Below are 24,495 nucleotides of genomic sequence, written 5' to 3' on the forward strand. Positions count from 1 at the left end.
AAGTCACAAAGGTCTCCGCTTCCTGCTGGTACACGTTTTGCCCGGCAGGGGGTTGCCCGACACAATTGAAAATGGCGGAGCCGAGCACAAGTGGCATAGCTACAGTAGCATAGCGATCAGGACGCGTACATTTTATGGTCGTTCTTCTGAAACTGAAGGCAGCCGGCGGACACAGCGAGCGACTTCCGGTTAGCTATTTGAGCGCCATCTCTTATCCGTTGGTATCGTTGGTATTCTATTAAATTTTCCGGTTTACGCCAGAAAGTTTATTTAATAGGATGAGATACATATTATTGTTGCTGCTTACAAATTTCAAAACTTATCCTGGTAAGATGAAACAAAAATTTTGGTTAGCTAAAGTTTCGCCCTCATACTTCGCTCTCATTGGCCGGTTGTTTTTTGTATTTTGACCGTTGAGAACAGTTGCGCGTCGGCTGCCGCGCTCGTGGATGCGTCGGCTGCTCGACGGCGCCTGTGCCAGCGGTGCGGTGGTGGTTTTCGTTTGCGGCAGCGGGCAGTGGCGTTGACCTGTTGGCTATCGGTCTATTTCTTCTACCAGTACACGGAGCAAACAAAACCTTGTCTATTGCTCGACTCAGTGGTGCTCTAATTCCAGTGGTAACAGCTCTGCCAAGTTCTTTGGGTTCCCGATCGGGTGACGAAAGGTAAAGACGGGCTGCTATACTTTTGGTTATACAGTTTCGGATTGCCGAAAGCTTGCTGGTGCATGTTTCTTTATGGTAGAGTTATTGTAGAAGGTCACAAGGGACAGCGCATGTATCTTAAAATGAGCGGTGTGAGCGGTATCGGTGTTAGAGCACCGCAGCTCGTGCGTGCAGCAGCTCGCTGCAGAAGGAACCTGCGAGAGACCGTGGCGATCGAATCACTGTCTCTAACTACCGCAAAGTTAGATATGTGATTGCAGGTCTGTGAATACTTGAATAGTAGTTTCGTGTAGATTTTGTTACTTTGTTGTGCCGTGCAGTGAACTTTTTTTTTTCTCTGTATAAAGAACGTGCCTAATAAAAAGAGAACTTGCAAAAGAAGTTTGGACTTTTGCTCAGACTGGCGATGTGCGCCCATCTTAAGCCGCTAAACAGCGGCGGCTGGGCGTACTTTGCATTCATTGATTGACGATTTTATGAGAACTGGCTGTCACTGAACATGCACTGTTGCCAAGCTGATCTCAATCGAGCGACGCAAAGTCAAGTATAATCGTTTCGGAAGCGTCGGACATTCGCAAAAAAAAGGTAAACACACTTAAAAAAAAAAAAAAAAAAAAGATTACATTGTATTGTAGAAGAGCGAGACGGCGGCAATGGGAGCAGTTCCCTCTTTTCTCAACATCAGCGATAATTAGCCCCGAGAAGTTCGCGTGGCGCCCCCTTACGGCGAACCGGGGTGACGTCACGGCGAGGAGAGAATTTTTCCCCGACTCGCCCCGCTCGCCCTGTGGAGGCTGTGAAGACGCTAGCTGTCGGCGCGCTCGTTTCTATTTAATTTTTTAAACGTGTTTCCCGTAGGAAGTGTACATTTTTATATGAGCCTCTATTTAGGTATGGCCTGTAGCTACAGGCGAAACTTCGACCAACATTTTAAGCATGTTGACAGGGCAGGCAACGCATGAATCGCAGCTGGTATATGAAAATAAAGAAATATGGCCACAATTGCAGGAGCATCATTATAGATTTACATCTCGCACAATAAATACTGTTGATGGTCTGAATAAATTGGCAGGTGATGTATACTATTTTTCTTTTGTATCTCTGTTTTTAAACAAGATCGCCGAAGCAGAAAAGCTGCATGCTCCTCGAGCAACAGGCTAAATACAGTCTGGGCCATGGGTAGTGAATCACAAGTGAGACAGCCCAAGTGCAGGAGCAAAGTAAAAAAAAAACAAGGAACATTTATTATATACATTGCTCGCATTTAACCTTTGTTGGATTTGGATAGTATTTCAAAGGAATACACGGGTGGTATTTGTGGACTTGTTTATATCAACCCTCAAGTAATGTATAACAAACGTAAGCGAAGGTTCGTTATTAATACCTTAAGCCCTAAAATTGAGATTTTACTTAAATCTAAGTGTCCTGAAGCTAAAATACCAGAAGCTTTTCTCACGCAGACTTTCGCCCTTCACAGGTTCCACATTTTCTGCTATCAGTGCTGCATCTACCGCTGGACAGACGTTCGAATGCTTGCTTTTACTACTGTTTTTCTCTGTTATCAGAGAGTCCAGCTGTAGGGAGTTTGGAGGCTGAGGAAGCTTTTGGGGACCTGTAGCAGTCTGTTTTAATTGGAAATGACAATTCAGATAAAATGTACGGAAGTACGTCAATATCGGCCTAACTCAGCGTCTTGTACACCGGGTAAACGAAGTCCAGCTCCTCGAAGAGCTTGCGGCACACAACGCCAAACCGGGAAACCGGTGCTGGGAAGCGAGCCGATGCGAGATCGCGGAGCGAAGTACTCCCCCTGACGTCACGATACACCTCACCCAATCAGGGCGCGGCGACCGCAGCGACGCTTGTGTTCGCTCTCGGGGCTAATAGAATGCAAATTCGTTTGCATCCTCGCATCCTCTTGCCGCCGAGGGTGAGAGAGAGGGAGAGGAGGAACCACACTTCTCACACCCTCTCCCATAACCAAGCGGTTGCCATGACGACGGCGCGCGTATTGTTTTGTCTATTTCTTATGGCATTTGGAGAAACCCAACGCCCGTTAGGGGAGATTTGGCGCTGCCGTCTGCAATTGGAATCCTAATGGGAGGTATAGAAAGAGTCTGCCGGTTGCTGAAGGTGAGTGCATTGCTTTTTTGTGCTATTTGTAAGTGCCATACTTGGTGATACCGCTAGACAGCTTTGATTCGAAGTCTGCTTACGTCTCACCGCTCATAGACAAGCAAATTTCTAGCGTATCAAATATACTACAGTGGGCATTCCTTGTAGTTTGCGACATCTGTATCACATGTGCTACGTATCACATTTCCACGTAAATAGATGTTATTTTAATTCGTTTTTTGCAGCCCACAAGGGGCCCGGAATATTCTCGGCTATTTGCTTACGGGGGACGACAGTGACTTCGGTGACTTAAGCGATGAAGACGAGAATGAGTACATTCCGAACAGCGCAAGCAATCGTCTTGAGTCGGCTTCGAACAGCAGTGACGATTCATCCGAGGATGAAAGCGACGATGCCAGCCATTCTCCGTGTTGTACCGGCTCTGTTGACAGGGGCCACTGGAGAAAGCGGCTTCTGGACTCGTCCCTTCCTACGTTCAGTGATGAATTTACACCGCCGCTCGGCATTGCGTCCCCACTTTCGTATTTTCGGAAGTTCGTAAGCCCGGCTATGATCGAATCTCTGGCTGTTGAGACGAACCTCTACAGTGTGCAAACTACGGGAACTTCACTAAACGTGACGGAAAATGAAGTAGAACAGTACATCGGTATGTACCTGTTGATGGGCCTCGTACAAATGCCGAGTGTGCGCTCCTATTGGGAAAATGGCACTAGGTTTTCAGCGATTGCTGATGTGATGCCAAGAAATCGCTTCGAAAATATTATGAGGCTCCTGCACTTTACAAACAATAGTCAAGCCATGGACCAAACAAAAGCTGACAAGGCATGGAAGATACGCAGCCGGCTAAGTGCACTTCAAGAAAACTTGCTATCGATTGAGCCTGAAGAGCACAACAGTGTTGATGAAATGATGGTTTCGTTTACAGGGAGGTGCCCAATAACACAGTATATGCCAGCAAACCCAAACCCATGGGGTATTAAATTGGGGGGGGGGGGGGGGGGGCGTGCAGGATCTTCAGGCTTCCTCTACCATTTTGATGTTTATCAAGGCCAGGCCACAAGACAATAACAGTTTGGGCTGGGTGGTGACGTGGCAATGGAAATGTGTGAATATTTTCCGCAGCAGAAAGGCTATAAAGTAGCCGCCGACAATTTCTTCGCTTCCATAGCTTTGGCGGCGGAATTTCACAAGAGGGGACTTGGATTTGTAGGAACGCTGAGGAATAACAGGGTGAAAGACTGCCGCCTCAAGACTGAAAGGTATCTGAAGAATCAGGGTCGTGGCGCCTTTGACTATGCTGTGGACAATACGAGAAGTGTTGCGGTAATAAGGTGGTTCGACAACAGAGTAGTAACAATGGTTTCCAACTATGTATCCACGGAACCTGTCTGCACAGTTTGACGATGGGACAAAAAAGAAAAAAATGTTCACGCAAGTAAAACAACCACGAGCTGTCGCCACCCACAACTCCTTTATGGGAGAAGTAGACCTGCTGAACTACCTGACTGAACTTTATAAGTTTCCTATAAAATCCCGAAGATTGTATATCTACTTGTTTTACCACACACTCATGGTCTCCACTGTCAACGCATGGCTTCTGTACAGACGGCACTGCGCCCAACTGGATGAGAGACACATCAACCTGAGGCGATTCCAAGCTGACGTCGCGGAGTGCCTGATTGCAGTAGCAAAAAGACCTGTTGGGAAACCACCATCGCCCATTATCCCAGCTGCTAAACAGCGCAAGCTCTCTGCCAGCAAGCCTCAATATGATGTGCGGTGTGATGGAGTCAGCCACATGCGGATTTGGGGTGCAGCAGGCTCCGATGCAAATCCTGCCCACCAGGACGAACAATTTTTCATATACATGCTGCCATAAGTGCAATGCTCACCTTTGTTACAACAAAGATTGAAATTGTTTTATCGCATACCACAGCTGAAATTTTTGGCAGTAATGCCCAGTGTATCACATATGATACGATCTGTATTATATGCAAATAATTAAAAAAATAAATAAAACTTTGTTTTCTTCGAGTTCAGGAAGTGTCTTAAGCATGAAACCATCTTCCAGTAATTTTTTGCATGTTTAGTCTTGTTGTGGGGCATTACAGGGACAAGCAGACAGTCAGTGTCGCTCAGCCGCTTCCTCGTGCCAAGGACAATATGAACGACATAGTAGGTTGCTCGCTATTCGCCTGCCTTGACCTGAGGTTTGCCTACTGGCAAATAGGAGTGTGCCCGGAAGACTAGCTCAAGAGGTCTTTCATTACGCGTTGTGGCACGTTCCAGTGGACAAGAATGCCATATAGACTCAAAAAAGCCCCCGCCATATTTCAAAAAGCAATGCAAGCAGTCTTCAAGCAGCTTCGATTCCGACACCCCAAGTGTGAAGTTCGAGTGTATCTGGACGATGTCCTGCTCTTTGCTATCGATTTTCACGAGTTATCGACTTCCTTGAAGAAGTCCTCGCACTGCTACAGACGAGTGGTTTTACAATTTCGCTAACAAAGTGCCGGTTCGCTGTACCATCATTGAAGTTCCTAGGCTACGTCCTCTCCAAGGAAGGGAAACGGCACAACCCAGCAAAAGTAGAAGCCATTCTGAAGATACCCACACCGACAAGCACCAAGTCTCTCCTGTCCTGGTTGCAGACTGCAAACGTTTACCGACGTTTTATTCCCAAGTTTTTCAAAGATTCGGCTCTTCTCCAGACCATCCTCAGTAGTGGAGTCTTTAAGTGGACCCCTGCTTGCGAATCTTAATTTCAAGCTCTCCGCGCAGGGCTCACTTCTGCTCCTGTTCTTGAGCATTTTGGTCCATCAGCACTGACTACTGTGACCATGGATGCATCAGCTGTGGCACGTGTTGCTGTCCTTTCACAACTCCAAAATGGCAGTGAGGTGGTCATTGAGTATGCTAGCAGAGCTTCGTCAGCCCCCGAAAAGAACTTGCACAGCAACATTTGGGAATGCTTGGCTGCTCGTTGGGCTATCTCCCAGAAGTTTCGCCACTACCTCCTTAACCGGAAGTTTGGCTTCCTGACCGATAATTGGTCAGTCACCTGCCTGACGGCAAATTTCAGGCCGTCGCGTCGCTTTACGGGAATGCTCATGGACCTTGTGGAGTTTGATTTGACTGTGCATCAGAAAGCAGGCAAACAAAATGTTGGTGATTCATGGTAATAAAAAACCGAGACTCAGGAACACAGAAGGGGACATCTTCGTCCCCTTCTGTGTTCCTGAGTCTCGGGTTTTTGTTGCCATGAAACAAAATGTTGTTCCAGACATACTGTCACGTCTTGCCTGTGCCACCGTGGAGCCCATGGTGACCTTGCACCAACTTCAGCAAGAAGACGCCCTACACCAGAGTCTAATGACCGATGATGAAGCAAAGCAAAACTTCCTCGTCATAAATGACATCCTGTGCCGTCGCACGCATTTGAACGTGAACACATTTGGTGTGCCCCACAAGTTGCGTCAGTCTGTGCTTGAGCTGACTCACGATAACAGCGACCACAGGGATGCAAAGCGCACTCTGAAGAAACTGCAGGACCGCTTATGGTGGCCACGAATGTCCTCAACGGTGACCCAGTATAGACGCTTTACACACGCGCCAAATTACAGCCGCCATTGCTGACCTTCTTTTGTCTTTCCCAGATGCCGAGCCACTAAAGCGGTCGTTGACAAGCCTCCAGAAAGGTTAATGCTGTGGAGAAGGGCACAGTAGAACCTAAAGTGGCAATAACCTGCCCCGCTGTGGTAACGATGAAGCGAAGTAAATGTAATAGGAGGAAACAAGAACTGAAGGGCGGTAATGGCGGCGCCCATGCACAGCTGCTGTAAACCGTCTATATTGACGGATGTCGAACATTTCAGGTCAACAACCGCCAAACCACACGCAACGTTGGAAGGATGAGCTTTGTGCCGACAACCTAAGTCCCCTCCAACACTATTGCGCTGGACCACGTTACAATGCCTCTAAGCGACGGTGGCAAGTAGAACCCTATAGACTTCTCCACGCGTTTCATTGTGCCAGGTGCCGTGTCAAGAATTGCACCGAAGAAGTAATTCAACACTTGTACACCGTCTTTACCACTACGGTGTGCCCGAGGACGGCCTGTTTGACCAGGGTCATGCGTTTCAGTCCTGCAAATTCACACGATTTTTGGCTCTTCACGGTATTCGACAGCACTTCTCGGTAGCGTACCGCGCGACAAGCAATGGGCTCATCGAAAGAAATAACGCGACGCTTGCCTCGGTGCTGAGAAAAATGTGCAATGCTGAGCCATCACGTTGGGAAGAGAAACTAACCGCCGCAGCCTCCGCTGTGAACACATTCATTGATACAACTTTACAGTTCTCTCCCTTTGAGTTGATGCACGGATATGTGCCCAAGCTACCCATGAAGAAGTTCCGGCGCCTTGGAACCACCACCCTAGAAGCAAGCCTTCCAGACCTTTTAGAGCGCCGCAGCGAAGCGCATCATAATTCGGAACAAGCTCAGCGACAGCGGAAACGTCGCTATGACAAGAGCCATTGCCACGTCATATTTCAACCAGTCCAGCGCGTATGGCTTCGACGTCAGGAACCAATCACAGGTACCACTACAAAACTTGCTTTAACAAACAAGAGACCTTATCAAGTAATCACACAGAAGACCCCAGTCACCTATGAGATCCGCCATATAACTAATCCAACCGACGATTCATCAAGAGACGAGCGAGTTGCGCACTCCAGCCAGCTCAAAGTATTCCGTCCTCTATAAGTAGACCCTACCCTCCTTGCCCATCTGCGACCCGGACGGACAGCCAGTGCCGAAGCAGAACCTGTAACAATTGGACCGACAACAAGTGCCGAAGCAGAACCTGTAAGAACTGGAACAACACCCAGTGTCAACACAAAACTTACAACCCCCGGTCCAAGCTCGAGGCCCCAACGAGCGCGACGCCCACCCAAGTGCTTGACAGATTACGACCTTTCTGAATTAAAGCTTTGGTACCAAAGGGCCTTAGTCCTATTAAGGGGGAGTCGAATGTGAGCAGGCTCATCACTAGCATCACCTGCTGACGTCTTTTAGTTTACAAAGGTAAGCCAAGCTCAACGTGGGGACATGGGGCGACGTTCCCTTTAGCGCTGTTGCCACCATAACCGCCGTATGAGTTCGCCATCGTTCATTAGACCCCTTTAAATAACGTTTAGCTCCGTTTGTCATCCGTACCACAGAGTTATTAGTCTAGAGGCCGAACGTTTAGGCACTAAAAAATTTACTTTTAGGCGCCTATAAAAGACACTAAAAACTTCGTATTAGGCATTTATTGGCACAATCAGTTTTTATTCACAGGGTGTTCTTGGAGGCCTCTGCCCATTCAAAGAAATACAGAATAAAGTAGTACAATAGGCATTACAATTTAATTTGTCCAACGTTCGAGAAAAAAAAGCCGACTCAAGCCCGCACCGGTACTAAGCTGTCCCAGGCTGTACATAGTCCAGCTAGAAACAACGGGAAAAATTATGAAAACAATAGCAAACAAGCGCCATCTCAAGATTCTTGGGTTCAAACTTCTGCCTCTTGTCGCTTAAAACCAGTTTGTACGCTGAAAAAGAGCGTTCCACGTCAACTGATGTGAGCGGGGCGTACTTGTACTTAGGAATATTCAATGCTTCCACACCCTCTGGTACCTGGAGTGTTCCCCGGTGAGAACCTTCGAGACTTCTTTGAGTACAGTGTGGGAACCATTGGGTTCCCTCTATCCCTATCCAGGCCTAGCTTCAAGCAGGCCGTGGGAGTCGTCGTCACCAATGGCGTCGGCCTCCCGGATACAAGGAACCACGAGGCCGAATTCCCCGAAGGGGCCGGCTCTCCCTTGCCCATTTGGGTGAACGCGCCTTCGGCACACCCTTGAGAGCTATGATGGACGCGACTGCTAGTGGCCTCCCCGGGCGCGTCCATTCTCCGAGGCTACATAAGCTGGCCCCGAAGGTGGGCCAGGGGCTCTCGTCGGCAGAGGCCCTGGCTCTACGGAGCTCGGTTTTTCTTTGTGGGCCTCCGACTTCCCTTGAATCTGTCTAATGCGGCAGCGCGGGAAACCGACCCGGTGATACTGGCAATTGAGCCAGCGCCCAGACTTTTCATTGTCTAAGAGCGAAGCGTGCTGACATTGCAGTCAATAAACACGTCTTTATGCGGACCCAAGGAACTCTTTGTGTTTCTAAGTGGTAACCCCCAAAGGGGAAATCCCACAACAGAAAACCCAGTATTTTTGCTCAAGACGGACTGAAGCTTTGAACGAGCTTGTACAGCAGCGGGGCCTGCGGGGACGGCGTCGACTCGTTCTTGAACGTTCGAAATGAGCCCGATGTTCCGAGCCAGAGTTTCGCCAGCACTTTCGAGGCTCTTGATTGTGTCCGCCAGAAACGTGAAATTGGAGCACAAATACGCCAGGTCACCTTCGAGAGTGTCCTCGCGCAGGACATCTTGAGCCTTTTTGACTGAGACACTATCGTCTGCTGGAAACCCGTTAATGACCATCTTCACACCAGCAAAGTTAGTACTGTAATACTCTACAGCTTTAAGCCACGTTCCCCATCGTGTCAATATGGGTTCTAGTGGAAGAGGCACCCCTGGTAGCTGTTCCTTAAATACCCAAACACGAGACGGTGACCTAAGGAACACAGCCTTCACAGCAGAAACGTGATCGTTTACATGCTTGAAGTGTTTTCTTAGCTCTTCGCAAACGCGGTGAATGCCGTGGGCGAGGCAGGAGACGTGCAACATCCGCGGGTAGAAAGCCTTCAGGGGGAGGGCAGCTTTGTGCATATAAGCCGCCGCATCCGTGTAAAGTAGCAACAGCCTGCTGTCTTCCACTCCAGTATAGCACCTTCAAGGACGTGTTAACAAAGTACGCCACGGTCTCCCATTTGTTCTCTCTAGCATCTTGGAGCACACAAGAAAAGGCGTTGTTCTCTCGTCTGCTACGAGCTTCCCACCTACGAGGAGCGCGACAAAGCGTCCAGTTGCATCTGTCGTTTCGATACGGTGACCCGAATGCACGAGTCCCCAAGTTCATCTCTGATTATATTCAATGTTTCCTCGTACATGGGCCGCAGGTAGTTCTTGCGCAGAGTCGACGCCGACGGTACGCTGTGACTGGAGTGTTTTTGTAAGAATTTTTTGAAAACTGGGTTTTCTATTTTCGCCCACGGAATATTTGCGGCGACTAAGGCTTCGCACAAGTCTGCGTAGAATGCGTTCTTCTTTCCATCCGTGAGGTTTTCTCTCAAAAATGACTGCCTAGACGTTGAGGGCACGTTGCGTTTTGCGTTCGCTTGATGTCCCGCTGTTTTTTCGTGTTGTGCCAGGTGGCACTTCTCGCATGGAGTCTGTGAAAAAACAACATTACGATATGTTGAAAAGCGTAGTGCGCCGTCCTGAGCGGAGATGGCTTTAAGCAATATCTTCCTAACAAATCTAAATATACCAACACTGAAAATATATAAGTGTTTTACAATGGCGAAAAGGCCTACTCATTGTGTAAGGTTGTTTAGCATCAGAGCACACAGCTGCCATACGCTCCGCTGCTAAAGCTCACTCTTGCGAGACTATCTCCCGCTTAGGTAACAGGGCGCAGGGCTGTTGGGTGAACTACGACTCGTGCCCAGATTGGGTGTGTGCTGTTTATGGGGGAATCGTGAGATCCTGCACGATTCATCTCTCTAGAGTTGGTTTGCCGATTATGTCGCGCAAGATAAGGGGTATTTCAGTTGCCTCGCCCCAGCGCGAGTTTCAACAGTACACGTTTAACCAAAGCATGACGGGAGGCAACAAGCACGTACTGGAGATCAGTAATGCGATAGAAAGACACTGCGCTTTGTCTTGTTACTGAGTATAGTTAATTTATTAATTAAAACTTCAATTAGCGTCAAGAAGTTTGTGCGACTCCTTTTGGTGGTCGTTCTCCAGGACGTCACGGAGACAAATTTTTTCCCGAGTCACCTTGCGAACGGTCCGGTAATGGCAGATATAGTAACTTCGAATATTCTTTCTGCTTGGTTTTTGAATATCGTGCGTACAGTTTAATCCGTACGATCCTAATTTCACGGGAACAATGTCGCTTTTCTCACCCTGACGTCACGGAGACAACACAGCAACCAATCAGCACGCTGCAACTACCAGCAACGGTTGTACTCGTTCTTGGGGCCAATACACTTCGAAAATCATTGTGTCTGGTATCCGTGAAATAACAAATTACTTAAAGTGTTTTTGGAGGGTCATTCCGCCAGGATTCAGGAAACTCCTGTATTACAAATGTATGTGCCTGTATCGGCCGCGGGGAGAGAGACAGTTTTGCAGAGGCTTGTGGTCTTTGCGCAGGAAATCCTTCACCAACTCACAGACGAGTATACATTTCATTAAATAAATACATCTACATCATCTCTTCAATAAAAATGCGGGTGTTTTTCTTGGTCCATATTATATGAGCGAATGACGTCTTCGCGATTTGAAAATATTTGAGCGGAGAACGTTTTTGCGGATGCCTTTTTAGCGAATAGGCTCTTTTTCGGCGGTGGCGAGCTAGGCTTTTAAACTGGCGCAGTTACCCCACGCTGTCGATCAGGGGAAACGAAGCTACCATTCGCTACAGCGTCATTCGATGAAACGTCGTGGTTTCGATTTCATTCGCTAAATCGTCGTTCGATAAAGTTTTGGTTTTCTTCGAAACAAGGTACCTAAGGGTGTCTTCTAACCTGCTTTCCGCACGGTTGACAAATACCATATCCCCGACGCTCGAGTAGCAAAGGGAATGTTGGGTCCATGGCCGAATCAGCATACTCTTTGACACCTTTTCTTTTTTTACATTGCTGAGGAGCTTTAGGCAGCGAAAACGAAGAGCAGCAAAACGCAAATCACCAGACACACGTCAGAGACCGACGCGCACGCGAAAGGAGCAAAGCGCGGCTGCCGCGGCTTCCTACTTCACCTCACATGTAGGCTGACACGCAGGCACGCGCACATTCACACGCATAAAGACGCACGCGCTCGCTCACTTAAAAAAAAAACAAAAAAAAAACGAAGCTTTTCGGTGGGCATCACGCTCCGTTTCCCGATCTTCCGATGAACGGCAGCGATTAGGACGAGCTATCCCAGCCAATCCAGTACTACGAGGATGTCAGTGGAGCTTCGATTTGGGCGGAGCGACACGCGGAGACTCCAGGTCACATGCAACTCTCCCAGCGCTGGACTGGCTGGGAGGATCCCAGCATCCACTTTGGTGCATTTAGGGTGAAACGGAGTACATCAGCCAGATCCAGACTTCCAGCCTCCAGGCAGCTCGCGGGCTCCGCACTCTCCAGACATGTTAAGACAACAAAACCGCTTCTCTCGGGGGAAGCGAGATGGGGAAAAGCAAAGGCGCTGCAAAAAACAGAAAGAAGGACGATGCGTGGGGAAGGGCGGGAAAGGCCTTCTACTAGAAAGAAGGCACAGTTTGCGCCTTGGCTTACAGGCGTGAAGAAAAAAACAACGATGTTTGTGCTGGATCTCGGGACAGAGATAGGAGCAGCCTGTTGCCATGCGTTGTAGCAGGATGTAAGATAGTTCGCTTGAAATGAAAACTAAACAGAACAAGTCATTTTGGGGTAGCGAAGCAAAAAAAATATCAGAAATAGGCATTTATAGGCGGGGAACGGTAATTTAGGCTGAAGCGCCGAAATAGGCATTTATAGGCACGATACAACTACCCTTAAAACGCTTCTTCACTCATGATTCGTGCTCATGTATAGAAAAGTCACGATAGGGACCAAACGAACAAAATAGGCATTCGCCTACAGATCTGGCCTCTAGTTATTACAATTAACGCTACAGGCTCAGCTGGCGCTAGTGTGCTGTTGCATTTTGAAGCAGACAGTAAGCAGTCAGAAATTGACTTCCGGTAATACATCTCTATGGGAAAAAGCGAGTGCATTTTCTCTCTGCGCTCGATTATAAGAGCAAATACCACTAATAATTTGTATGTACTAGGCACATTGTGACATTTCTCAGACACGCAGACGAAATAATTGGTCATTTACAGCATTTTTATTTGAAATTCGTGGTATGAAAAACGGTGTTAAAACCGCTTCGTACGTATATTTATGTGCACTCTCTGACACTGTTAGCGCGAGCACGGCGTCGACGCTTTCCAGCATGGGTGATATGCGTGCCAAACGATCGAAGGACATGTGGAAAACCAATACAGACGGCAAGAACTACGCAGAAATACTGGTTAAGTAACTCCTTGTGCACGCAGACGATCAAAATAAATTGAAAGGCACGTAATATAGTGAGATTCGCAATAAATAAGCTTTATTCTTTCTGCTCATGAATATCTGCGAAGATGCTTGTTCTGGGTTCCAATCATCACCCGCACGCTCAAACTCTTTGCAAATAAGGGGAGCCAGAGAGCAGGTACCCGATAAAAACTGCCCTACATAGGAAATAATAGTAAAACACACCTTTCGTAGCTCACTTGCTTTATTTTTTGCATTCGAATGTTTCTTTAACCGATCGTAAATATGCGCGACGGAGTTATTTTCGTAGAATGACAGGACGAGCATATTAGCAATATATAACCACTACCGAAATGCTAGTAAACCTTGAACACATTCTACATTCCTTTCGATCGTTATTTTGCTTAGAATCGTCGCTCGTTTTCACATACCTTCCTTGAAACAGAGGTCTGGCCTGAAATAGAGCGAAGTTTAACATCGTCCAGTGGTAAAGAAAAATGCTGTAACTAAAGCAATTACACATTCACAATGCCAATAAAGGTAGATACTATCCGGTACAACCGAAATGACAAAAGTTATTCATGATATATTTCGGCGAAGAGACAAAATTCACGCGCGTTTTCCCATAGGAATACACAGGGAGGCTGAAGATGAAGACTGCATGCTGTCTGCTTCAATTTGCAACCGGAAGTCCCGTATACACTAGCACCAGCTGAGCCTCTAGCGTTTCTTGTAATTACTCTATGATCCGTACCCTCACAAAACGAAGGAGTACGGGCCACCAAAAGCCAGATCGTGGAACGGAATATCGCATGATTTAGAACCTCAGAGTAACAAACGACGCTAAAACACTTAGATTCATCGGGATTCGAAGCTGTCAGCGAAAGAGAACCTGTTTTATAACCCCCTGTCTCCTCTATCGGTCATAACCTGCTCTGAAACCATAGCCTGTAGAGAAGGCTATAATTGGCCACCTTAGGCTTTCAAAATATATCGCTTCTCGGCTTTTTGGCCAAGATAAAAGTGTCGTGGCAGTTTCAGAAGTCTCATTCTTAAGTTCTCGCTACTACGGCCTCAACCTCCTTTGTGGCTTGTTTGAAACATCAAGACTGCTCCTGCTGTAAAACGGTTAGTAAACACTTTTTCTGAGAGTACTCTGAACATCGAGGCTCGACAGCCCTAACGTTGACGCACAATGAACCTTTTTCTAAAGCACATGACTCTGCTAGCGTTTGTCTTGAAAGTAGCGTCAAAGGTGCCAGTGCACCAGGTCCGTGTTTTGAGGGGCCCTTGGAAGCAATTGGCAGGGCGGCACTGAATTGAGAGGACCTTCGAAGCGAATGGTGGTGGAGCACCCGCTAGTGGCACGTGTCGCGCTTTTCCAAAACAATAAATGGCAGTAGTTGAAAGCGTGAATTTTATCTAGGGTCTTTACCTTTTTCTAAAGCTCTTCCTTTTTTCTAAAGAGCCTTGACAAGATTCAAGTTTATAAGTACCACCAATCATCGTTGTGGAAACGCGCAAGCCACGTGACACCAGCGGGTGGTTTGTCGCCATTCCCTTCCATGGGCCTCTCGTTTCTGTGCTGCGCCAACATTTGCTTTCTTGGGCCGCTTGACCCTATTGCAAAATCTCATTTGAACGAGCAATTTTTGTGCTTAATAAACACTTATGAATAATACAAGATATATAAGAGCATATAAAACCATATAAGAACAATATAAGATATATAAGAACGTATAAGAACCATATAAGACACTTGAGAAGTTTCTTATATGTTTCATATGGTTCTTACATTAAGGTGGCGATGCAAGCGAGTTGGTTCATGACTTAGGAAATTGGAAACAGCGCACAAAAAGACGAAGACAACGAGAGAAGAGCACAGGACAAGCGCTGACTATCAGCTGAAGTTGTATTAAAAACGGCTCAAACAAGAAAACACCACACAGCCAACCAACGCCGAGACAACCAATGGCGTGTCGCTTACCGTGCGTCTATAAAATCGATCTCTATTTTGTGTAGATAAACCGAAGGCTGGCTGACGCAGTGCCCCGCGCCAGCTTTTTCGATAGCATGCGCCTCCAGCACCTCTCTTTGGACTTTCGTGCGCCCCCTGCCAATGATTAAGGTATCCTGGAAGACGGGGTGACACTGGCAGTTTCTGCACTGTACGTACAACTGACCTCCTGTCATTGACCGCTGGGAATTTGCATGCTCACGCATTCTCTTGTTGACGCAGCGTCCCGATTGTCCTATATAAACCCGTCCGCATGAAAATGGAAATTTGTAGATGACACCCACAACGCAATCCTCGAACTTGTTTACATGCTTAACCAAACATGACATCTTGTTGCTGGTTGCATGGTTTACGCGCGGGCAAAGTTGTGCTAATTTTTGAGGCGCCGAAAAAACCATTGGCACATTGAACCGATTAGCCACTTTTTTTTTTAAATTATGTGAAGCCTTATGTATATATGGGACAACCTGAGGCTTTTGTTTAGGCTTTACTTTTGGTTCCTGAGGACCGCGCTTGACTTTTTTCAAGAGTGTCTGAGAGACACCAAGCAAAACGGACAGAAGAAATCCTGCTCCTAAAAGTCGCTTGACCTGAGCTTCATAGCTGTCAAGCATGGCATGGTGACAGGACCTGTACAGTAAAGCTTGGAGGCATGACTTGGCAATGTTTCGTTTCACAAGTTTAGAGTGGGCGGAATCATATGGCAGGATTTCCTTCTTGGTTCGCGGGTTGTAGCGCCAACGCACATGTTGACGTCGGGGTGTACAGCCGTACCCCCGACGTCTCGACGATCGACCTCAGTACGTCCGGCGAGAACAACGGGCGCCTAGGAAGACCGACGTGTGTCGAGCTGCCAATCGACGCCCGCTGTGCTACCACAGCAGTGAAGCAGACCACATCTACCGCCCCATTTGCCGGCACGAGCTACTGGCAAATAGGGCTGCGCGGCTTCCACCCAAACGACTCACGCCCACGCTATGGTGAGCGACCACAGAGATAGAAGAGTACCTTCGACGACCTCACTCTCACCCGCCGGCACCTCGCCGTGGGTCCCGGTCGCCGTCACCACGACGTCCAGCTTCGCCGATGCACCGACCCCGTCGTGAGAGCCCGCCGGGAAAACTAAGAGCGGCAACTCCCGGAGGTGAAGTTGCCGTGGACGGACGACGTATAGAGCCTCCACGAACGCCGGAGCGCTCTAACTCTTCCGACGCCACGCCTCGCAACGACGCTCCGCCAACGGTGCCCAACAATTTAAACGTTGTTATCGACGGCCACGACGCATCGGCACTCGTTGACACCGGAACAGACTACTCCGTCTTGAGTGGGATGGTCTCTCACCGCCTTCGAAAAGCCACGACGCCGTGGGTGGACCGCAGATACGAACCGCTGGAGGACACCTAATCACGCCTGTCGGAAGGTGCACTGCTTGCGTCGAAATTCACGGCGAGACATGTGCTCTGAAATTCTTCGTTCTACAAGCCTGTTCCTGAGACGTCATTCTCAGCATGGACTTTCTGTGTGAATACGGCGCCGTCATCGATCTTGTGGAAGCCAGATTGACGCTGCGAACACCTGTTCCGCTTTCAGAGAAACCCCAAACTGTGTCAACCGCCGTTGGAGTCGCTGCCGACCCCGTTAATCTGCCGCCGCGATCAAGTGTTCTCGTACCCGTCGTGACCGATGCACCTACCCGCGGCAAAGTTGTTCTATAAGGTAACCTTCAATTGCTCTTGGGAGGAGGAATAGGCATTGCAAGAGGAGTTAGTGAATTTCAGGATGGGCGCACTGTGGTCCTCGTGACAAATTTCCGACAAGTAACGCAACACCTCACTAAAGGTGCAGCTGTGGGCCATGTCGAGGGACTCCGAAACTTCGCCGAAGTCGCATCGACTGATAAAGAATCATCGCCGCCTCAGCAAGACTTTACATCGCCAGCGAAGCTCGACATTGACCCCAAGCTTCTGGGCCCAAACCGACAGCAGCTGAGTGACCTTCTCGCCGAACACAGTGACTGCTTTGCGACGTCATGGAAGGTGCGCCAGACCACCGCTGCGAAGTATCACATTGTTACCGAGGACGACGCGCTCCCTGGGCATCGATCGCCATACCGAGCCTCCGTAAAAGAAAGGGAGGTCATCCAGGAGCAAGTGCAAGAAATGCTGAACAACGACATGATTCAGCCTTCCAGCAGTCCATGCGCCTTTCCGGCCGTGATGGTTAAGAAGAAGGACGGAACGCTTAAATTTTGCGTGGATGACCGACAGCTGAACGCGGTGACGAAGAAAAACGTCTATCCACTCCCCCGCATAGACGACACGCTAGACCGGCTGCGTCACTCTCAATATTTTTTATCAATGGACCTGAAGAGCGGCTACTGGCAGATCGAAGTCGACGAACGGGACCGAGAAATGACAGATTTCGTCACGCCAAATGAGCTGTACGAGTTCAAGGTGATGCCGCTTGGATTATGCACGGCGCCAGCAACTTTCCAGCGTGTAGTGGACACCGTACTGGCTGGGCTGAAATAGCTGATTTGTCTCGTTTACTTTGATGACGTCGTAGTGTTTTCAAGCGACTTCGACGAGCACTTGCGACGACTCCGAGCTTCTCTCCAGGCCATACAGACCGCCGGTCTCACTCTGAAGCCATCGAAGTGTTGGTTCGCCTATGACAAACTGAAGTTCCTAGGCCACGTGGTTAGCAATGATGGCGTTCACCCAGTCCCAGAAAAGACTCGCGCCGTCGCGGCATTTCCAGCGCCGACAGACAAGAAGGGAGTGCGGAGAATCCTTGGACTATGTGCGTACTATCGGCGCTTCGTTCGCGATTTCCCAAGGATTTCTGCACCGCTCAGAAACCCCACAAAGGACGTCCAAAAGTTCGAATGGGCCGATCAGCAACAGCAGGCATTCGACGAGCTGAAACGACAACTCCAGACTCCTCCGGTTCTTGGACACTTCGATCAAGATTCGGAAACCGAGATTCATACGGACGCAAGTAACGCAGGAATTGGCGGGGTACTGGTTCAAGTGCAAGAAGGCACCTACCGAGTTATCGCCTACGCATGTTGGGCACTGTCCAAAGCGGAGATAAATTACTCTATGACAGAAAATGAATGTCTTGTGGTCGGCTGGGCAATCACGAAGTTTCGCCCGTACTTGTACGGGAGCCCGTCCCGCGTTGTCACGGACTACCACTCGGTCTGCTGGCTTGCGAACCTAAAGGACACTTCAGGACACCTCTCTCGATAAAGTCTCCGACTGCAAAAGTTCAACATGCCTGTGGTCTACAAGTCAGGCCGCAAGCACAGCGACGCCGACTGCCTGTCCAAAGCACCTGTCGAGACATCTCCCGATATCAACGACGATGATGACGACGAGTGCTATCTAGGCGCAGTGAACACCGACGACATGGCACGACGTCAAAGGGGAGATCCTGAGTTTCGCGCGGTAATCGAGCACCTCGAAAGAGGAGGGGTACTATCCCCCGTGTCTTCTCGAGAGCCCTGCCGACCTTCGCCCTCCGACAAGGTATACTTTATAAGGAGAACTTTGGAGACAGCAGCTCGACATGGCTGATGGTAATCCCTACCGACCTTAGAGAGGAGATCTTCCAAGCCTGCCACGACAACCCGACGTCTAAATACCTTGGTTACAGCCGTACGCTGGCCCGAATTCGTGAAAGAAATTACTGGCCTAACTTACCGAAGACCGTGCATCTCTACACAGGATTGTGCCACTAGTGCAAGCGACGCGACGCGAGAAACCGCCGACGAAGGCGGCAGGTCTCCTGCAGCCGATTGCTCCCCCGACCGCACTGTTCCAGCAGATTGAAACGGATCTACTTGGTCCATTCACACCATCGGCGCAAGGAAACAGATGAATAATCGTCGCCACAGATTATCTCACGTGGTACGCCGAAACGAAAGCCCTTCTTTCAGGGACTGTTGTGGAAGTCAAGAAGTTTTTCATCGAGTCCATCGTACTCCTGGCACGGCGCTCCCGAAGCCCTGATCTCTGACCGTGGATCATCGTTAATGGCCCAGCTGACGCAAAAAATCCTTCGTCTCAGCCACACCACCCATCGTCACACCACAGCGTACCACCCGCAGACCAACGGGCTGACGGGGATACTCAACAAGACCATTGCCAACATGATCTCTATGTACGTCGACGTGGAGCACAAGACATGAGACGAGGTGTTGCCGTACGCCACATTAGCCTACAACACGTCCGTACAAGAAAACACCGGGGTGACGCCCTTTCAACTGGTGCATGGTTACAAGGTAACGACAATGCTGGTCGCGATGTTACCCCAGGAATCGGCTGTCGACAGAAGCGACGACACCCAGGTGGTTGCCGAACCGACAGAAGAAGCCCGTCAGCTCGCTAGACTTCGAATTAAAGCCCAACAACGTGTCGACACTGGCCGCCACAATCTTCGTCGTCGGGACGTCCACTTCCAGCCCGGAGGCAGGGTGTGGGTGTGGACACCAATTTTCCGCCGTGGTATCAACGAGAAACTCCTGAAGCGCTACTTTGGGCCCTACAAAGTGCTTCGTCGACTCGGGGATCTGAACTACGGGTGATGCCCGACGGAACACGCAGTTCATCACGCCGGCCTTTACGACCGGAAGTCGTCCATGTTCTGCGCCTCAAGCCGTGCTACGATCAATCGGACTGTAAATTGTGTTTTAGAATACGCTTGATAGGATTCTGTTGCACAAGTCTACGTAGTTTGGCTTTTTTTTTTTTTGCTGTTTTTGGATTTTTGGCACGTCGCATCGAGTCGATGCGCTTTTAGAGGGGGGAGTAATGCCACGCGCGTCGGCGAGCGAGCGCGTGCGTGGCCGAGTGGTTACCGCGCTTGACTGTCGCGCGGAAGGTGTAGGTTTGATTCCAGTCAGCGGACTGCCTGTTTATTTATTCTTTCAACCTGACGTTCTCGTAAGTTCGAGAACATTCGCCTCTGGTCGAGTTCCGAATGTTCTATGTGCGGAATGTTCCAGGCTGAATGTTCTAGAGACACACGTGGGTGAAAAAGGTGCTCCGCGTGGCGAGCCGTGGTCACTCTCGCCCAAACGCTCGATCTTTGTGTTACGCCGCTATCGACGCCCAAGCCGCTCTATTGTTATCTTCTGATTCCTTTTTTTTATTTTTGGGCACAAGGCCGCGCCATTAAACGTTTAGTTTATTCACTTTTCGTCGCCTCATCACTTGTCATTCGAGACAATATCGCCGGCGTAGACCAATCCCGGGAATTTCCCCAGCTTCCAAGTGTTCCGGAGAATTTAAAAAAAAAACTAGTGATGACGGTTTAATTGGAGCTTCTGTACGAGTGGGAAGGATAGATGTTGCTGTTGATGAGGGTGTAGAGAGTCATACTTGCAGGTGTTTTCGCGACGGTGGTCTTCGTGGGGCCACCATGAGCTGCTGACTTGTAGCAGGCCGGTCTCCAGAGCCTGGCAAGTGCTCCCTGCATACCCGGCTTGCAGACCAACCGCCTGAATTTTCGGCGACGCAGGAAGTCCAGCACCCTAATACTGGGGCTACAGGGCTTGGTTCCGGTGTTGAACGGGTGGCGGTATTTGCGAATGCGGCCCCTGAAGCCTCCCAGTTTGCGGTCAAGCAGGTAACCGAGCAGCGTGACCACACTGTCGATTGAAGACATGATGTGTGGCACTGGCCCGGCTGGCTGTCTGACGATGGTAAAAACACGTCTCAACCCCAGCTGGCCACCTCTTCTTCCGATCTTGCATTCTGAGGTATCATGCATCGAAACAAAGCAATGACCGGCAGAGCGAATAAAACTTACGAATCAACCGAGATCGACTTACCTTTCTCTATTCTAATGATGAGAACAACGAATATGCAAGTTTCATGCAGCGGGATCCTACTTGACAGTGTGCTTTAAGGCGACTTTGTATTCGTTTCTAGTTTGGTTCTCAGCGCAGCATGAGGAAATCTAGACAACTGGCTCGGTTCGATTTTTCTTTTGGGGAGTCGTGCGTTTGGACAGGCCGAATCAGAGCGCGCGAAAAATCTCAGAGGCAATGCTGAGGGCCATGTCCTCCGACATTGTGGGGATAGGTGGCTGAGTGGGCTAGCGCACACCAACCCGGAGCACGTGGGGCGAAAGCTCGCGCTGCAGAACCTAGGATACTGGGCTCAATCCCCACCCCTGCCCGTTTCGATCTGGATGAGCGTCGTATCGGCGTGCGGTCGTGTATCACTACTGCGTGGTGCATGTCAAAGACCCTAGGCTATCGGTGTTACTTCACTGGCTAAATTGCTCTTCTACAGCTGGGAGACTCATTGCCCGTTGATTCAGACCAAGTTATAGACTGTATAAAGACACACAAAATCCAATTTTTTTTCCTGCGACGTTTTTCGAGCGCTCTGCTTCGGTGTGTCCAAATGCGCTGCTGTCCAGCAGAAAACGCGAGTCATGGCCTCCGAGATTTTGTGAAACGTCAAGCAACACTTACGTGTCGCCTTCCTGCACAAGAGAAATTTTCAAGTTCACATAGGCAACACCAAAGGACCGCTCACTCGAACCAAGGTGGGCATACCGCAGAGGGCGGTGGCTGCGCCTATCCTCATGGCAAATCTCGCATGCAAGCTTGAAAACATAGAAGTCAAATTTACTATATATGCAGACGATGTGACCCGCTAGTTGCAGAAGAAACCACGAAAGACCAGGAAACACGTTTGCCAAATGCCCTTGACTTTACTATGAAGTTCATGCAGGAGACCAGAATTAACACATCCCTTGAAAAGAATAATAATTGGGTTGTGTGTGTTTATACAGCCTAGAACTTGGTCTGCCTCACAGGGGCGACGAGTCTCCCAGCTGTAGATGAGAAATTTGGCCAGTGCGGTACAACCCGTTGAAAAGAACCACGTACGCGGTGTTAGCAAATAGGAACACAAGGACACTCGGGATAGGGATACCATAAACTTGTACGTGGATAACGCCTCAATAGAAAAAACAATTCATACTGAGTCTCAATAATGAAGAAAGATAGAGGGGCCTCAAGCTGGCTAAAGAAAGTCACAATAGAAGCCATTTAGGCTTCAACCTCATCAAGTGGGCATCTCCCAAAATTTAGCTGTTTCTCCGACCTACAGAAAGTATCCCAGATCAACTCTATAAAATACCTGACCGAAGAAACCCTTGTGCGTCAGTGACTCCGAATCTAAAAGGCACACCCAGAAAGAATAATATTCAACATCCTGGGTGAAAGAAGCTTCACCATCCCCTCCCCCGCCAGAAGAATAAATGGTGGTGGTCGTCGAACCGACGCCACAAAGCCATGGCAAGGGAAACATCAAAAGAAGAGAGCCCGTGACGAAAAGCCACAAACGCGACATAAATGTGATCCTCATGCGGGAGAATACCGAGGTCATTTATACGGACGCCGCACGAAACGAAGACGGGACTGCCGCACTGGCGTGGCACTCAGCAAGACCCGGTACTGTTCTAAGTACGTCCCCGGGTGTAGGAGCGTGAAAGCAGCAGAACTTCATGCCTGGGCACTCGATAGCCAAAGCTTGCAGGACAGACCGCAATACATATACATTTTCACCGATTCCCAGAAAAAAAGTCAAAGAATGCGAAACAATAGACAGAAGAAACAATGTTGCAAATAAAATCAAGAAGGCAGCAAAGATTCTCGAAGTCCACGGGAGTAACGTCGAAATTGCGTGGACGTCCGGAACATTAAGGCATCCTGGGCAACGAAGAATCCCACGAGACTGCGCGGAACAAGCTAGGAACATACAGCTCCAGACAATGCCTTATGATTCTCTCGACCCAAATCTCACCAACAGGACTAGACCCAGATAAAATCAATGAAGCTAAAAGAATCGAAAGAAAACCATGGTTGGCGGCTCCTCTCCCTGCGGAGGACAACCCACTCCCACTGCGGTATTCCAGATGGGGAAAGGTATCACTTTGTCGCATAGCAACGAACACGTCAATCACACCAGTGCCACTTAAAATATTCCATAAACCGGCATCCGAAAACGATCCAGGGGCCCTTCGTTACACTTTTTGGACTCCCACAACGACTAAGGAGAAGGGAGTTACGTAGGTGTGAATGAACGTATCTTAGAAACACCACGCATCGCGGAAACTCACCTTCTGACGCCGTGACAATATCGCAGAAATTTGTCGTCAGCGACTCCACCAATCAACATTCAAAGAGCGTTGTTGATGTCACATCCCTCTCTCTGGTCGCCCTGGAATCCCGAAAAGCGCAACATAGCGCCCCTGGTCTTTACCCCGACGATGATGACAGGAAGCCGTGTCGGGTGACCGAGGCGCTACGTTCTGGCCTGTACCTCAATGCATGGGGCTGGTAGCCGTCTACCTCGACTGGGCGACCCCTGGAGCCGCTGCCTTCATCGAAGTGAGTGACCGCACCGTGAGCCGCCAGGGCTTTGCTATTAAGAACGTGCATCGGACAGCCCGACGAGGTTTGGCTCGTTGGCCTGCTCACCTCGACCGTCAACGGGCCTTAAGGACTCGCGCGGTGGCTTGGAGGAGAGGGTCGCCCTCATTATGCATGTCGTCTTCATCACCACCGGGCCTCCAGGGCTTTCCCAGCACCACGCATGGTGGAGCCTGCGGACGCCACCCTGGAGAGCTTGAGAGGACACTTCTGCCAAACGGACAGAGGACGAACCCAGCGAGCAGCCCACTGGGAAGCATTGGACCCTCATCACCCTCAACATCGGGTGATAAGGCGGACTCTATTTGAACATCGTCAGCCCCTCTCTGTCATCTATACGTCGTAATCCTCCCCTTGTACATATCTTCTCATGCTCATTACCCCTTGACGTGGCACCGTGGGCCTCCATCCTACGAGCTGTCACCTTTCCGTGAAGCCACGGCTCTCCTGAGGCAATCATAAAGATAATAATAATAATAATAATAATAATAATTATTATTATTATTATTAACTGTAAAACATCTAGATTCTCCATCACCTGCAGACATCTCATCTGGGAATGCACCGCTAAAAAAGAAAAAAAAAGCTATCCCCGAACTTGCACAATATTTACGACTTCTACGGAATGAACACTGGGTAACCCTCAGGCACGTACTGCAACAAACAAAACAAATCATACACTCGCTGCTTGAATATGCCATGTCAGCGAACTTGACGCAGTACATTTAATCTCACACCACCCTCACGTCTCCCATCCCCGCCACGTAAGATAACACTAGTCAAGCTATCTTGGTTTTCCTTTCCTATTAGTAAACGTATGTGTTTACTACTACCCTCGGTGGACACCAGCGCTGAGTCAGTGTCCTCCATTCTGTCCGATGTCCTGTTGCGCTTTTTTGGGGCTAAGCTCCTTAGGGGCTAGCAATGTCTGTATGTCCGTCCGATATCCGGCGT

At 49.1% G+C, this 24,495-nt stretch overlaps 2 pseudogenes; both read right to left on the reverse strand.

Moving 5' to 3' along the window:
* Window positions 1-8,290: 8,290 nt before the first annotated feature.
* On the reverse strand, window positions 8,291-9,329 carry LOC115319414 (annotated as a pseudogene).
* A 133-nt stretch (window positions 9,330-9,462) lies between these two features.
* On the reverse strand, window positions 9,463-21,688 carry LOC115310754 (annotated as a pseudogene).
* Window positions 21,689-24,495: the final 2,807 nt, after the last annotated feature.

The sequence above is a fragment of the Ixodes scapularis genome, unplaced genomic scaffold (genome assembly GCF_016920785.2).
Source record: "Ixodes scapularis isolate PalLabHiFi unplaced genomic scaffold, ASM1692078v2 PGA_scaffold13__105_contigs__length_92229423, whole genome shotgun sequence".
NCBI lineage: Eukaryota > Metazoa > Arthropoda > Arachnida > Ixodida > Ixodidae > Ixodes > Ixodes scapularis.